Genomic DNA, 10,293 nt, shown 5'->3' on the forward strand with positions numbered 1-10,293 from the left:
TCCTGGCACAGAGTTGAAGCTACATAAACGTATTTTTGTTTGCATCATCCAGCTATTATTGAAAGACTGAGGCTTGCAAATATACAGTCACCTGTCATCTCCTCTAACGTTCTTTGCCCTGCTCCCTTTAGCCAAGTAGTGGTGGGGGCAGTGGTGATGGCGGTGGAGGAGATGCAGAGGGTCCAACACCCCACACAGCCCTCAGGCAGCCCTTTGACATTGGCATCTACCCTTGTCCCTTATCTTACATCAAAATCTCTCTTGCGTTAGAATGGTAGAGTATGTTTTGCACCTCAAGCCCCAGAATGGGATGGTCCCATTCTGCTTCAGCTCAGTCCTAAGGACCTCTGATCCTTTCCCACGCCTTCAGCTTAGCAGGGGCAGAGGGGAATTTTCCACCAGCCTTCATCTCCCCATCAGGCCCTGACCTTGGCTGGCGTTCTCCCCTTGGCAGTGTGCTCTAAGGGAGCATCTCTTGTGGCCCTGGACACTGTGTTGTCTCAGAGAGGACCCCCCACCATGCAGCAGTGCCCAGAAAACTGTGGATCCTCAGTAAGGGTTTGTTGAATGAGTAAGAAAATGCTGAGGAACGGAAGCTCACAGGGGGTCCCCTCCACTGGCGCCAGTCTTTGCTTCTCCAGCCTGTCTACTACCAGGATATCTGTGCAGAAATGAGCATGGCAGGAAAGAGGAAGATGGAGAAGGGCTTGGAAGGAATGCTTCTTCACGATTCTCTCCTTGTGCTTCTGAGAAGGACCTCTGGATCAGGGAATCCATGCCGCTGTCTCCTTCCCCTGCACCCAGGACCCCTGGGCTCCTGCCCTTCCAGGCTGCAGGCAGAAAGAGGGAGACAGGCCAGCTTGGAGACAACTTTAAGTGGATTCAATTACCATAGCAACCAAAACCACCAGAATGGAGCCTCAGCTCCAGATAGCAGCGATCCAGGCGTCCAAGAGAAGCTGCAGTCAGGAAGCCCAGGCCATCACTAAGACAAAGGAAAGGCTGGGGGCGGGCAGCCCAGCTCACCTACGCAGCACCCTCAACTCACCTGTCCTTCTGGGGACGACTCGGCACTCTAACCTTCCAAGAAGCAGGCAACCCCTCCCCTGGGAGCTAGAGAGGCCTGTGCTGACATTCTGCTGGCCTCTTGTCCTCTGGGGTGTCTTTCCATGGATGATCAAGGCACCCAGCTGCCTTCTGCATCTCCTTGTAGCACAGCGTTTGAAAGGAGGAGCTCTGCAATGCTCACAGGGGTGAAATCTACGCTAAGGTGGAAGTGAGTAGTTGTGCAGTGAAGGGATATGACAGGGGTGGAGGGATGCTATTGGGTTAGTGCAAGATTGACAGGGGCGTGGGGTGGGGAAGAAGGGTTGGATGGTCCATGGAACTGGGGGGAAGGTTGGGGGAGGGAGCAGGTAAACACGGGATTGGCAGGTACGTGGTTGAAACTACAATGCTGAGAAAACTCTTTTGGCAATATGACAATGTAGGGTTACTGGCTTAGGGTGTTGGATGATGGGGGGCGTTCGGCACACAGTGCACCTGGGGCAGGCTCCTAGGGAGTGTGTGAGTGCTCATCTTGTCACAGTGTGTTATATCAGTGGGTGGAGACCCATATAATGAGTGAGAAGATGTTGAGCTCCCATCCTGGGGAGTCCTAATGTTCTCAAACCGAGGGGAGGGTGTCTCTCAAGAGCATGGGTGGTTCCTAACAAAGGAGGACAGACTGGTGTGTCAGGTCCTCAGCATTGTTGATACGGCTCTTGCCCTTTAAGCAGTGAAGCCTGGTGGTCACTGTGGGCCCCAAGGGGCGGGGAAGGGAGGAATAGAATAGATAGGTGAGGGGGTATTTAGGGGGCAATGGAAGTGTTCTGCATGATCTTGTAATGATGGGTACAGGCCATGTTAAATTTCACCAAAAATTTATAAAAGTGTATCGTCTAGAATGTAAACTACTGATCATGGTTAGTAACTATGTTTCAATATTTGTACATCAGTTGTAACAAATGTATCATCCACACTGTATACAGATCTTTATTAGGCAAGGGGGAAAAAGGGGAGGATGTTGGGTATATGGGAGTCCCCTATATTCTGTATATGACTTTACTGTGACCTAAAACTTCTTTGAAGACATAATGAAAAAAAAAGTAAGACACTGAGGATGAAATGGAAGAAATTGCCACTGTACATACAGGGCAACAGTTATTACAGTGATGAAAGGCAAAACATCAAAAAAATTTTTTTAATTTTTTTGCTACCCCAATTTTTCTACTTTATTTTAGTTTTTCTAAATTATTATGTATTTTATTTCTTATGTTTAAACCTACCATTACTCTCATTTTCCTATTAATTGAATTTGGCAATATATTTGGCTTCGTTTTCTAAGAAGTTTTGGATCATAGAAGGGTTCAACTATGGCAAAGGAGGAGCGTTGGTGTGGGATATCAGTGATGGGAGATACATGAAAGGAAGTTCACCTGGGCATACATATAAAATATCTAAATATATTCAAATGTTCAGGGGGGCATTGTCACAGTGGGTAGAGATTCACACAACAACTGAAAGAATACTGAATTCCCATCGTGGGGAGCTCTGTCATGTTCTCTAATGGAACAGCAACAATCCCCCAATTACAGGCACAATGACTAGTGAAGAACGACGGTCCATTGATGGGCCCTTGTTACTGACAACTATGCTTATAAGCCTTTTGTTCTTGAAATTTCAACTTAGGCTAGTGTTGCAGGGAACCTAAGAGTTGCCTCTAGAGAGCCTCCATATTGTTCAAATGTGGCCACTCTCTAAGCCAAACTCAGCATATAAATGCATTACCTTCTCCCCGGTTTGAGACATGGCTCCCAGGAATGAGCCTCCCTGGCACCAAGAGATTACTACCAAGCACTGGCTGGTGATGCAACTGGAAAAAGACCTTGAATAAAAGGGGTAAATGGTAAAGACAAATGAGTTTATATGGCTACAAGACTTCAAAATGAGTTAGGAGATCATCAGAGAGGTAATGCTTTTGCACATCTCAGCAAGATCTCAGAGACAGCCAAAGTAGATACTGCCCCCAACAGTGGAGCTCCTGAGGGCTATGGAGACACTCAAGTCCTGTGATCATGGCAGATAGCTCCAGGGTTTGGTGCCTTGCCAGTGGGCCCTACTTTGGAGTTTGATGCCCCTGAGTGTAACAGAGTTGGACTCAGATGTGACTTCTCTACACATGTCTTTTCTGTCCCTCGTATTGAACGTATAGTTGGTGCTGGAGTTGATAGGTATACAACCCAGAGACTTGAATCTCTGGGCTGTCCATGTGCCAGTTGGGCCCTGATCCTCAGTGGAGTTGCAACACCTACTCTCCAATTCATTGGACTCATCAGGAGAGCTAACAAGGAGATGAGGATGGACAATCACCACACCAAGGAACCGAGAGAGTCTACAGCTGCAAGCAAGAGAGTCCCATCCATCAGCCATATGGGATTGAAGCCCCCTCTCAATTGGAGGTGGAGTGGGCATCACCATCCTAGAATCCTCAGCATTGGAGAATAAAATATGAACAAGGGTGGACTTACTGGTATTCTACTTATTGTGATTCTAGTAATGGAAGAAATTATATCATTGATGTGGAGACAGTGGTCACAGTAGTTACTGAAGGCAGAGAGAGGGAAAAAGATGTGTAATACGGGGGCATTTTCAGGACTTGGAATTGTCCTGAATGACATTGCAAAGACAGATACAGGACATTATATATCCTGCCATAACCTACAGAATGGAGTGGGAGAGAGTGTAAACTATGAAGTAAACTGTAGTCCATGCTTATTGGCAATGCTCCAAAATGTGTTCATCAATTGCAATGAATATACCACACTAAAGAAAGAAGTTGTTAATGTGGGAAAAGTGGGAGGTGTGGGGAGTGGGGCATATGGGAATCCCCTATATATTTTTAATGTAACATTTTATGTAATCTATGCATCTTTTAAAAATAAATTTAAAATACATTAAAAAAAAATAAAGCAAAATAAAAGGAGGACCTCTGGAGTCAGACTGCTTGACTTCAAGTCCTGGCTCAGCTGTAGGGCCTTGGGCAAGTTGCTAAACTTCTCGGTGCCTCTGTTTTTGTCACCTGAAGAATGAGGATAATAGAACCTGCCTCACAAGAATGTGGTAAGGACTAAAAAATAACTATACACTGGACTCCTCGAGCGCTGGCTTTGTCAGGTCCAGGAGTCCAGCCTGGAAGGTGGAGAAGACTCCGGGAGGCTGACTTTGCTGGTGCACAGGGGCCAGCCCCCTTCTTCTCCAGAAGCCAGGAAGAAATCCAGGGACTAGCACAGGCCACCTGGCAAGCGGCCAAGGGCCTCGCTCTCTGGGGCACTGCACTCAGGCCCACCGGCCGTGGCCAGCCTGAGAAATTTCTGGAAGGACAGAATCCCAGACAGCCAAGGATCTCATTCGCCTCCTCCTTTCTCCCCAAAGGTCTGTGAACATTTCAGCCCAAGAGAGCCATGGCCTCCCCTGAAGGTGGAGCCCAATCAGCAAAGCGAGGATAAAAATAAAGGCCAACTTCAGGAAGGTAACAGACCTATTCATGCAGAACCCAGGGTGAGCGTGGGCTCCCCCTGCATGGCCCTCAGCTTGCATCTTGCACCTGTGCCGGCTTTATTTCCCTGTGGCCGTGTGAGCGTCCTGAGGCCAGAGAGTATCTTCCTCGAAAACACAGATGACCCAAATGGAAGCCTTATTCGTGCCCACTTCTGGGGGATGTGCTAATTCACTCCACAGACATCTTTTGAGCACCGATGACGAGAGACCAGACCCTGGGCCAGACGGCAGGAGTTCCGCTTCGTAGTGAAGACAGACCTCGGGGGGTGCTGTGTGAGAGGGAGAAAGTGGGTGAGGACCCCTGGGGCAGAGCAGCCAGCCTGCCTGGGGCAGTGGCACTGGGCATCAGGGAGGACTGGCTGGGCTTGAAGGAGGAGAGACGATTTGCCCAGTGGAGAAGGGGAAGGACTCTGGCGACAGAGACCAGCAGGTGCCAAGAGGAAGAGTGCAAGGCCCTGGCGGGTCTGCGGGCAGGAGAGCTGCGTAGGGATGATAAGGCGTGTGCACCCTTGTACGTGTGCACATGTGTGTGTGCATGCATGTGTTGGGTGACGATAAAGGGGCGGAAAGAGAAGGGGATGAGACCCAAGAATTAATCTCTCCTCTTATCCCCCAAGCGATCAGCATTTCCATAAGCCTCAGTGCCGTGGCTGGCTCTGCTGGGATTCGTTCAGCCTTATTTGGAAAATTCATTCCCCTGTAACCAAAGGAGTCGTTGGGCTGAATTCAGGGAAGTCCCAGCCTGGTTTTTGAGGGTCCGCATTGCTGCTAGGACTTAAATGTCCACAGCCGGCAGCTTCCTCCAGGCCAGCAGAAACAGCTCGGGCTGGAAAGGACCCTGAGAACCGAGCACCCCTTCCTCCTTGGAGGGCGGCACCTCCCACCCCCTCTCACCCTCCCCAGCTGGCATGGCTTTGCGTTTCTGCACCTGGAAACGGCACTGTCATCCACCCAGGCAGCCCAGCGCAGCCTGGCACTTGTGTTGTGGCCATTGCACATCCAACCAGAGTCCTAGTCATTTTAGCCTCCAACATAATTCCCTCACATCCCCAGTTCCACTGTCCGAGTTGAGGCGCTCATCATCCCTCTCCTGGAACACTGCCACAGACTGCTAATTGGTCCCCCTGCTCCCCGTCTGGTCCTCCTCAAAGCCATCTTCCACATTGCTGGGCTGGCTTGGATTTCTTTCCAAACCTAGATCTGACTGCAGCGTGCATCTGCCTAAAGCCCTCTGGCAGCTCCCCGTGGCCTGCAGGATGCAGTGTGGCTCCTCGGCCCGGCACCCTGGGCCCCCCCTGCACTGGTGTCCCCAGCCTCGGCCCCGGCCGGGTCCCGCCCTGGCTTCATCCTCCAGCCACACCATGCAGGACCCGCCACGCACCGAGCCGCTTCGTGTCCTGCTGTCGTTCTCTGGTGTCTGCTTCATCTCTGAAATCAGTCAATCGATTTCTTGTTCTCTTTCCAGACTCGGCACAGACGTCATCCCCACCAGGGCGTCTTCCCTGACCCCTCAGGCTGGTCCAGCGGCCTCCCCGTGCTTCCAAAGCGCGCCACGCGCCCCCATCACACACACTAGCGCTGCCGCTACCCACAGCTCTGTGAGCCCTGCCTCCAATTCTTCACCTGAGAAATGGGAAAAAATAGAATAAACCTAGGTTGTGAGATGGCTCTGAAAATGAACTGAGGGGATATTTGTAAAGCTAACATCTCTTCACCCCGCTCGCTTTCCCTGACCCCCAGACGAGGGGAAGTAAGCTGAAACATCTACACTTAACACGCGGCCTCGAAATTACTTCCTCAATGCCTGCCTTTTTCTTTAAACCATGAGCTCCGTGAAGGTAAGGTCTGTGTCTCTCTTACTCACCACCATGTTAGTATGTGTTGAATGAATGAATGGTTTGATAAGTGTTATTGAACTAATGCTAGTGGAGGAACACCTGTCAGTTCATTAAAATGTTTATTCAATGCCAGGCTTTGGCCAAGGGCTTCCCTGTTAACATTTAGGGGATCAGGGGATGCAGATAAAGCAGAGCATATGCATGTGGTCAGACAGTGTAGTAGTCAGCCGAAGAGGTGCTGATGCCAAGCACCAGAAACCTGTTGGCTTTTCTAGAGGGTGTTTATTTGGGGTAGAAGCTTACCATTACAAGACCCTAAAGAGTCCAACTCAAGGTACCATGAGAAGGACTTCCTCACCCAAAGTCCATTGCCAAGTGTTGATACAAGATGGCGGGTGACGTCTGCGAGGGTTCGGCCTCCTCTTCCCTCTTAAGGCACCATGGGTCTCAGCTGTACGCTGACATAGGGCTCATCTCTCTTCCCAGGGCCCCTTTCTGGGCTCAGCTGCTTAGGGCTCTGGTCTCTTCAGCTGCAAACTAGGTGAATGGCTCATCTCTCTCCAGGACTTGCAGGATCAAAGTCCTCTCCTCTGCTGTGTCTATGGAGCTCTCTCTCTTCCTCTGTGTATCTTCTCCTGTGTGTCTACTTCTGTGTTCTTGACTGATTGTCCATTTATTCAGCCCACAAAGGGGGCGAGGACTCAAAATGAGTAGCCCTAATGATGTGGTTGAATCAAAGCCCTAATCTTAACAATAATTTAATCAAAGGCATCTCAGCTGAATCTAATACAATCACACCCAGAGGAACAGACCAGTTTACAAACATAATCTATATTTCTTCTTGGAATTAATAATTCCAAAAAGTCAATAATATCAAACTGCTACAGAAGGCAACCTTGGGTTGGGACTTCAAAGAAGGACAGCATTTGAATAAGGCAAAGAGGGAAGTAAATGGAATTTTCTAAGGAAAAACTGCTCATAACTTGCTCCCCTTCATCTTCCTCATCTCCATCCCACCACCGCAAGCATTACTGTAGTTCCTGAAGAAGCTGTTATATGTTTTTTTTCCTAGTCCCCTTCAGGAATCTAGAGCTAAGAGCCAGCATGCAAACACGGAAACTATTTGCAAAACTGACTCAGATGTTAGTTAAGAGGCTTTCCATTTTGGGGACCTAATCTGTCAGGGTGGGAGGTGCACCCCATGGAGCACCCATCAAAAGAAAGGGTATGGCATTGTCTCACCAGCAAAGGACAGGGACTTTTCTAACATCTTTAAGCATGCACTTGTGTTTTGTTTTTTTCCATACTGTGCCCACTGTCTCCATTCTTCATGACTCTGGGCATGATTTAACACATACACTTAAAAAATGAAAGAACAACTTTTAAAATTTGCAGTAAATGTATTGTTCAATAGATTTGATTTACTAGTTATGAGCCATAGAAGAGCCGCCAGGGCGATTTATCGTGAGTCATCTCAGGTGTTGGAGTCCACTGCCTCCATCTGCACTGAGCGCCATAAAAATATGCCAGTCCACAGTGTATCCTGGGACCAGTTTGATTGTAATTGCCACACCCTATTCTCTATATCACACCTCTTCCAGATGATGACTTGATGGCTGGTAGGGGGAAGGAGGGTAGGTCTCATGGATTTAGCAGCATTTGTTCCAAGTGATTTGTTGAGGTCAAGGAAGAGAGGTTTCCAGGCATCACAGCTTGTGAGAGATTTACAGGGCCTTGTTTGCCTCCCTGGTGATTCTGCAGAGAAATTAAGTGGATGGAAAACCTGTGTATGTGTGAGTGTGTGTGCATGCATGCACACAAGCAAGTGCGCTGAGGGGAGGGGAGAATCAAGACTCACAATTCAGAGGGATTCAGAAGGGTCGGTTTCTAGAGAAAAACCTCCATTGGAAAGTCTCTGCTTTTGATTCCTAAAGCAACCTGAAACATCTCCTGCTCCTATGTTAGTCAAAGGGGTGCCAGTGCAAAGTACCAAAATCTGTTGACTTTCATAAGGGGTATTTACGTGGAGTAGAAGCTCACAGTACCAAGGCTGTGGAAAGTCCAACTGAAGGTACCATAGGTGCTTTCTCACCAAAGTCAGCTGCCACGTGTGGAAGCAAGATGGCGGGCGACGTCTGCAAGGGTCTGCCCTCTGGGTTTCTTTATATCAGTCTCCTCTCTCTTCCCAGGGTCAGCTGTCAGCTATCAGGTTCATCTCTTTCCAGGGCTTTAGCTGTTTGAGCCTTCTCCTTTCTGTCACATGGCAGGGCCAAAATGACAAAGTTTTCTCCTCTGTGTGTCTCTTGAGTGCATGTCTGTTTATATCGGACCCCAGCAAGGGGGCAGGGACCCAACCTAAGTTACAGAAGCCCTAAATTGATTTTATCAAGTTAAACTTAATCAAAGGCCCCTCACTGAATTTACTACAAGCAAAAGGTATCACACCCAGAGGAAGAGATTAGCTTAAAAACATAATCTCTTTTTGGAATTCATAAATAATCTCAAACTGTCACACTGGGGGAGGCTGTGAAGGGTGGAGAGTTCTATGGCAGGGTAGGTGCAGGTGGCTCAGGAGACAGAGGATGGAGGGAAGGCTATTCCAGGCTGAGGGGGCAAGGACAACACAAACCTAAGGATGTGAGATCCCCGCAGAAGGATCTCTCAAATGCTGGGCATGTGTTCTTTAAAATTCTTAAAAATGATTATCAGGGTTTGGGGCATATGGGAACCCCTTATATTTTTTATGTAACACTGATGTCATCTACAGCTTCTTTAAAAGTAAAAAAAAAAAAAAAATTAACAAAAAATATGAAAAATAAAAATAAACGATTCTTATGCCTTATGCAGTACGCATAGGGAAAGAGACTTTGAACCTTAGAGTCTGTCAGACTTAGGGTTCAAGTTTGATCTATGCCACTGTATTGGCTAGGGTAGGCTTAATACTTTAACACACATGACCAAATTTCAGTGGCTTGACATAACAAAGTTTATTTTTCACTCATTTACAACCTGACAAAGGTTAGGAGGGGTCTCTGCTCCACACAGTCATCCAGGGACCCAGGCCCCCTTCCTTCTTGTGACTCTGCCATACTCTAGGTCCTTGAACTTCTCTCCTGAATTCAGCCAGTAGAAGGGGAAAGAAAGGATATGCAGGATTGGTCTGCACGGTTTTTGTTGTTGTTTTGTTTTGTTCATTTACAGGGCAGGCCTGGAAATGGAACAAATGACTTTTACCGACATTACCTTGACCAGGACTCAGCCACATGGGCAAACCGAACTGCAAAGGAGACTGAGAAGTGGAATCTTACTGTCCCCAGGGAAAAGAAGAAATGAGTATTGTCAGCATCTGATCAGTCTCTGCTACAGGACCTACCGGCTGTGTGACTTTGGCCTCAGTTCTCTTATCTGTAAAATGGGAGTAAAATAAGAATTGGTGATAGTGAAATGAAATACTTCACGTGAAAAGGGCTGAATCTCCCAGGGGAACTATTATTCCTGATTCTCACCTTGGCCTCATTGCAGTTATGGGGCAGCAGCCCTGTCTGACACCAAGAAACTTGAACTTGAAGGCGCCCCTGCCGGGTATTTTACATATGACTCTTTCTCCCTGAGGAAGAGGACAGATTTTGGACAGAATTCAGCCAGCACATGAGCTTGCTGAGCCAAGGGACCCCTCCTGGGACAAGGGGGCAGGGACTGGCCAAACATACTTAGCATCACAGCGATGATAGAGGAAGGCCTTCTTCCTTGGAAAGATGGATTTTGTTGGCCAGAATGAAGGTCCAAGTACTGAAATGTTTGCAGATGAAATTATATGAGGTTTGAGACTTGCTTCAAAATTAGCTGGGGGAAAATG

The 10,293-nt window shown here is 48.1% G+C and overlaps 1 long non-coding RNA gene across 1 annotated transcript; it reads right to left on the reverse strand.

Annotated features, from left to right (window-relative positions):
* Positions 1-9,405: 9,405 nt before the first annotated feature.
* On the reverse strand, positions 9,406-10,044 carry LOC101433411 (uncharacterized). Its single transcript, XR_009187090.2, has 3 exons — positions 9,944-10,044; positions 9,811-9,842; positions 9,406-9,645 (listed from the first exon to the last, which is right to left on the reverse strand). It is a non-coding gene; the product is annotated as an uncharacterized lncRNA (long non-coding RNA).
* Positions 10,045-10,293: the final 249 nt, after the last annotated feature.

This window comes from Dasypus novemcinctus, chromosome 9 (genome assembly GCF_030445035.2).
Source record: "Dasypus novemcinctus isolate mDasNov1 chromosome 9, mDasNov1.1.hap2, whole genome shotgun sequence".
NCBI lineage: Eukaryota > Metazoa > Chordata > Mammalia > Cingulata > Dasypodidae > Dasypus > Dasypus novemcinctus.